The sequence below is a fragment of the Rhineura floridana genome, chromosome 2 (assembly GCF_030035675.1).
Source record: "Rhineura floridana isolate rRhiFlo1 chromosome 2, rRhiFlo1.hap2, whole genome shotgun sequence".
Lineage (NCBI taxonomy): Eukaryota > Metazoa > Chordata > Lepidosauria > Squamata > Rhineuridae > Rhineura > Rhineura floridana.
In genome coordinates this window covers 121,211,170-121,217,782 of record NC_084481.1, presented here as the reverse complement: position 1 = coordinate 121,217,782, position 6,613 = coordinate 121,211,170, and positions in this window count along the sequence as shown.

The following is a 6,613-nucleotide window of genomic DNA, read 5'->3' as shown; positions in this document are numbered from 1 at the left end:
TTATCTTGGCAGCCATCTCTCTGTAAAAGCTGACATCGACGATGAAATTCAGCATCGTCTGAGCTCTGCGAATGCCGCGTTCTCCCGAATGAAGCATAGAGTGTTTGAGGATCGGGATATTCACAGGGAGACCAATGCTTATTTATAAAGCTATCATACTACCGACCTTACTGTATGCCTGTGAAACATGGACCATCTATAAACGCCACTCCCAACTTCTTGAAAGATTCCACCAACGCTGCCTCTGGAAAATTCTGCAAATTACTTAGGAAGATAGGCGGACTAATGTTAGCATATTGGAAGAAGCAGAGACCATCAGTGTTGAAACAATGATCCTCCAACATCAACTTTGCTGGACCGGCCATGTTGTTCAAATGCCTGATCACCGTCTTCCAAAGCAGCTACTTTATTCCCAACTTAAGGATGGAAAACGGAATATTGGTGGACAGCAAAAGAGGTTTAAAGATGTTCTCAAAGCTAATCTAAAAAAATGTAACATGAGCATCAAGAACTGGGAAGCCTTGGCCCATGAGCATCCCAATTGGAGGTTGGCCATTATCAAAGGTGCTATGGACTTTGAAGAAGCACGAGTACAGGGCGAAAGGGACAAATGAGCTAAGCGGAAGGCATGTCAAGCAAATCCTCATCGTGACCATCTTCCATCCGGAAACCTATGTCCTCACTGTGGGAGGCTGTGTGGATCCAGAATTGGCCTCCACAGTCACTTACGGACCTACTGTTAAAGACCTTACCCTGGAAGACAATCTTACTCGGCCACGAGTGATCGCCAATGAGTGAATGAATGAATGAATGTGTGATTCCCAGGAATTTGAGTTGGAGGCAGCAGTTCACTGCATGAGGGGTATTGCCCTGTTTATTTATTTATTTATTTATTTATTTATTTAATTTCATTTATAAACCGCCCATAGCCAATGGCTCCCTGGGCGGTGTACAAGATACAATAAATCAACAAAAATCACTAGATATAAAATACAGATACATAACAACACTAAACAGTATTGAGATAACTAAAACATTAAAACATTAAAATATATAAAATGCATTAAAATGCCTGGGAGAATAGGAAGGTTTTAGCCTGGCGCCGAAAGGATAACAACGTAGGCGCCAGGCATACCTCCTCGGGGAGACTATTCCACAATTCGGGGGCCACCACTGAAAAGGCCCTGGATCTTGTCATTACCCTCCGAGCTTCTCGATGAGTTGGTACTCGGAGGAGGGCCTTAGATGTCGAACGAAGTGCACGGGTAGGTTCATAGCGGGAGAGGCGTTCCATCAGGTATTGCGGGCCCACACCGTGTAAGGCTTTATAGGTCAATATCAGCACCTTGAATCTGGCCCGGAAACAAATTGGCAACCAGTGCAAGCGGGCCAGAACAGGTGTAATATGTGAGGACCGATTGGTCCTCGTCAACAGTCTGGCTGCTGCGTTTTGCACTAGCTGCAGCTTCCGAACCGTCTTCAAGGGCAGCCCCACGTAGAGTGCATTACAGTAATCCAGTCTAGAGGTCACTAGAGCATGAACAACTGAGGCGAGGTTGTCACCGCACAGATAGGGGCGTAGTTGGGCTACCAATCGAAGATGGTAGAACGCATTCCGAGCCACCGAGGCTACCTGAGCCTCAAGTGACAAGGAAGGATCAAAAAGAACCCCCAAACTACGAACCTGTTCCTTCAGGGGGAGTGTAAGCCCATCCAGAACTGGATGAACATCCTCCATCTGTGTGGAAAAGGCACTCACCAACAGCGTCTCAGTCTTGTCTGGATTGAGTTTCAGTTTATTAGCTCCCATCCAGTCCATTATCGCGGCCAGGCAACGGTTCAGCACATCAACAGTCTCACCTGAAGAAGATGAAAAGGAGTAATAGAGCTGCGTGTCATCAGCATACTGATGGCAACGCACTCCAAAACTCCGGATGACCGCACCCAGAGGTTTCATGTAGATGTTGAAAAGCATGGGGGACAGAACCGATCCCTGAGGGACTCCACAATGGAGAGTCCAGGGTATCGAGCAATGCTCCCCAAGCACTACCTTCTGGAGACGATCCGCCAAGTAGGAGCGGAGCCACTGCCAAGCAGTACCCCCGACTCCCAACTCCGCGAGTCTCTCCAGAAGGATACCATGGTCGATGGTATCAAAAGCAGCTGAGAGATCAAGGAGAATCAACAGAGTTACACTCCCCCTGTCCCTCTCCCGACAAAGGTCATCGTACAGGGCAACCAAGGCTGTTTCTGTGCCAAAACCAGGCCTAAAACCGGATTGAAACGGATCTAGATAATCGGTTTCATCCAAGAGCGCCTGGAGCTGGCTGGCAACCACCCGTTCCAAGACCTTGCCCAGAAATGGAACATTTGCTACCAGTCGATAGTTGTTCAAATTATCTGGATCCAAGGACGACCTCTTCAAAAGAGGTCTCACTACAGCCTCCTTGAGACAGCGAGGGACAACTTCCTCTCTCAAGGAGGCATTGATCATTTCCTTGGCCCAGCCGGCAGTTCCAGCCCGGCTAGCTTTTACTAGCCAAGAGGGGCAAGGGTCCAGTACTGATGTGGTTGCACGCACCAGTCCAAGCATCTTGTCAACTTCCTCAAGCTGCACCGACTGAAACTCATCCAATAATTGAGGACAAGACCGTGATCCAGGTACCTCAATGGATTCAACTGTCCTAACATTAGAGTCGAGATCCCTACGGATGCATGCGATTTTATTTTGGAAGTGCCCCGCAAACTCGTTGCAGCGGGCTTCAGATGACTCTGTGGTGTCCTGAGGGCCAGAGTGTAAAAGCCCTCGTACTATCTTAAAAAGCTCCGCTGGTCGGCATAAAGATGATCTAATAGTGGCAGCAAAATAACACTTTTTTGCTGCCCTTACCGCTTCTATATACAATTTCGTAGAGGCACTTACCAAAGCATAATTGCATCCGTCAGGAGTTCGCCTCCATCTGCACTCAAGCCTCCTCCTCTCTTGTTTCATCACTCTCAGCTCCGGGGTATACCACGGAGCTGTATGAGCTCTACATCGAAGGGGGCGCGCAGGAGCGATCGTGTCAACAGCCCGGGTCATTTCCGTATTCCACAGTTCGACCAGGGCCTCGACAGGAGCACTAGTCTTATCAGCCGGAAAGTCTCCCAGAGCCTTCTGAAAACCCAGAGGATCCATTAGTCTCCGGGAGCGGACCAACTTAATGGGTCCCCCACCTTTGCAGAGGGAAAGGGACGCCGTAAGCCTAAATCTCAGCAGGCGGTGATCTGTCCATGACAATGGGGTAGATGAAAAACACCCCACCTGCAGATCACCATCTCCATGTCCAGTGGCGAAGATCAAATCAAGAGTATGTCCCGACACATGCGTTGGGCCAGTAGAAAATTGAGACAGCCCCATTGTTGTCATGGCGGCAATGAAGTCCTGAGCTGCCCCAGATAAGACAGCCTCGGCATGGATGTTGAAATCCCCCAGTACCAAAAGTCTAGGGGATCCCAACAACACCTCCGAGACTATCTCAGTCAGCTCAGCTAGGGAAGCTGTTGGGCAGCAAGGTGGGCGGTACACCAACAGAATTCCCAATCTGTCTCGCTGGCCCAACACAAGGTAGAGACACTCCAGGCCAGTCACCGCCTGTACAGGGTGCCTGGTGAGAAGAAAAGAGCTCTTATAGACCACGGCGACCCCCCCTCCCGGGCCCTCAGATCTACCACAGTGCTGGACCATGTACCCGGGTGGGCAAAGCTGGGAGAGGGCAACTCCTCCCTGCTCCCCCACCCAGGTCTCGGTTATGCATGCCAGGTCGGCGCCCTCATCCACAATTATACCATGGACTAGGGAGGTTTTATTATATACCGACCTGGCATTTAAAAGCAGCACTTGGAGATCCGAGAGCTGGCTGATAGGACAACCCGAAATCCACCTGCATGTTGACACCTGCATGTTTTTCCCTGTAGAGCAAATAGCAATTTTCGGGATGTGTGTCTGATTTTAATCAGGAAAATGGTATAAAAAATGGAAATGGACTGCCTTCAAGTCGAACCCGACTTATGGCGACTCTATGAATAGGGTTTTCATGGTAAGCGGTATTCAGAGGTGGTTTACCATTGCCTTCCTCTGAGACTGAGAGACAGTGACTGTGTGGCATCCTTCCCTGGTTCTCCCTGTCAGGTTCCCACCTGCTTGTGGCTACTACCTTTCACTAGGCACCACCAGGGACACCACCAGTCAGGACCGTCCTTTATATGGTTTTTCACTCCGCTCTAGCACAGATCTCACTAGATCCCACTGCTAGGCAGCACCACCAGTCACTTCCTGTAACCAATACTCCCAGAGACTTTTCCTCAGTCTCTCTATAGTTTGTTACTTTGTGTCTGGGTGCCCTTGCTGTCCACAACCCCCTTGTATCTTTGTCTATAAAGCCTACAATCCTGGGTTGCTCTGGATACTTGACTTGTTACAATATCTCTCTTCACCGCTGCCACCATTAGATACAGTTTCTGTTCAGCCTTGGTAATTACCTTGCCCTCCCTTCTGGTCTGTATATTCCCCCAGCCAAGGATCATTATTTACTAACAACAGGAAATAACAAGATTACTTTAGGAATGTTTCACAAGCATATGGTTTCATATATGGTCACTCTTTATGTTTCTGTTCATAGATATACTCTTTAAATATCAGCCAAATACAAACCAAACTTCCCTCAGAACTCTGCCAACCAACCCTCACCAAATGACCTCACTCCAACCAACTCAACAACTTCTCCCCCCTCATCACTCACAAACCTCCATTTATACCTTCAGCCAGCCAGCCACTCAGCCAATCATCATCCATGTACTCCCCCTTTCTCTCTCAGTCAATTACCATACATCACTTAATAGACCCGCACTTACCATATTTACAGATGCTTAACCTACAGGACCATCACAGACTGGCCCAAGGTTGCCCAGTGAGCTTAATGGCTGTGTGGGGATTCAAACCCTGGTCTCCCAAGTCATAGTCCAGCACTCTAACCACAACACCACACTGGCTCTCGGAAAATGGTATAGGAGGAGGGAAAGGGTGAAACTCACCTCTCCCCCAGTATTGCAGTCCCAGTCCAATTTGCTGCCCGCTCCACAAGGCTGCTATTAATTTTTTAAAAAATGTGTGAGGTCATGGATCTTCTGTATCACTTCTGGTTTTGCCCTAACTCTAACCTACTCCATACAGTTGTTTGTTGTTACAACAATGTGAGCTAACTCCATGTATACTGCCCTGAGTTTCCTGGGGAAGGGTGGCATACAAATGTAAAAAGCAAAAAACAAAACAAAACAAAAACCCCAAACCAACAAATTATATCAAATCAATGTTTCCCAAACCGGTAGCCACCAGGGTAACACACCACTCTGGGCTCCGTCAGGACGAAGGGTGGGATATAAATTGAATGAATAAATGTGTGAGACACTAAAGAAGGTTTTTTTTTAATATCGTCCTACATTCCTATGTACTAGGATGGCCAGATGCAAAAGAGGACTGTCTCCACCTACGTTTACTAGCTGTATAGAAGAAACAAGATATTATTATGCAAGACCCACCTCCTGAAATTCTTTCTTTTACACAACTAGTAAATGTGCAGGGCTCTGAACATAACAGCCAAAATTTGTAGCATAGGAACCACCCAATAACAGTTCAGCTATAGGTGACTCGGATCCAGGCCAGCGCCAAAGGGACGCCAGGTCAGGCCCTGGCTAAGGGCCCCTCATTAGGGTGGGGGAGTAGCGCTCCAATTCAGCAATCTGCTGCAGGCTCTCTGTCACAGATTGCAGGGAGGGAGCTCCCGCCTGGTAGGTAGGTAGGTGGGGTGTGCGTGCATGTGCCAGGGCCCAGGGCAGGCTGGTGCCCAAGGGTCTTGGCATGCCTGATGCCAGCCCTGAACTCAGATTTTCCTCAAAACAAGTTATTAAAAAGGGCTGTTACAGTTTACAGACTATAGTATGGTATAGCCTGAGACCGCAACCTCTTTTCCTCAGCTGAGCTTCCTCCACAATCACATACAAGTTAACTCAAAAGTAAATCTCCTTGCATTCGATAGGGCTTTACCTCTATAATGCTTTACCTCTATAATGCTTTACCTCTATAATGTTCATCTGACAAATAGCTGTTAAAGATATAAATGTCCACCTAGTAAAAGAAAAGATAGAAATATTAATTCAGGACTCCACCCCCTGACCTTAAATTCTGGCTAGTGGCTGCGGCAGGGGGAAAAAATGCAGGGAGGCACAGAAGAGGCAAAGTGTATTTCGAGGGGCGGGGTGTGTGTGAAAAAGAAATTATAAGTATTTCATACGAATGCTTCCCTTATATTTTCTCTAAGCAACTAAGTAAATATATTTAGGATTGAATCGTAATCGTAATTTTAATGCCCAATTTTGCATATCAAGTGCTTCAAGTAACCATACAGGTTTACTGTTGGGTTGAGGTGGGGAAGCCATTTGTTTGATCGCCAATCTTCTAGGGCCGCCCACGGTTTTACCACTAAGAGAACAACTGAGTTAGCATTAGAAAAAGGGGTGGATGAGTTCAGCCTTTCTCCTTTTGTCATTTTGCTGGAAGAATACGCGACCGACATGG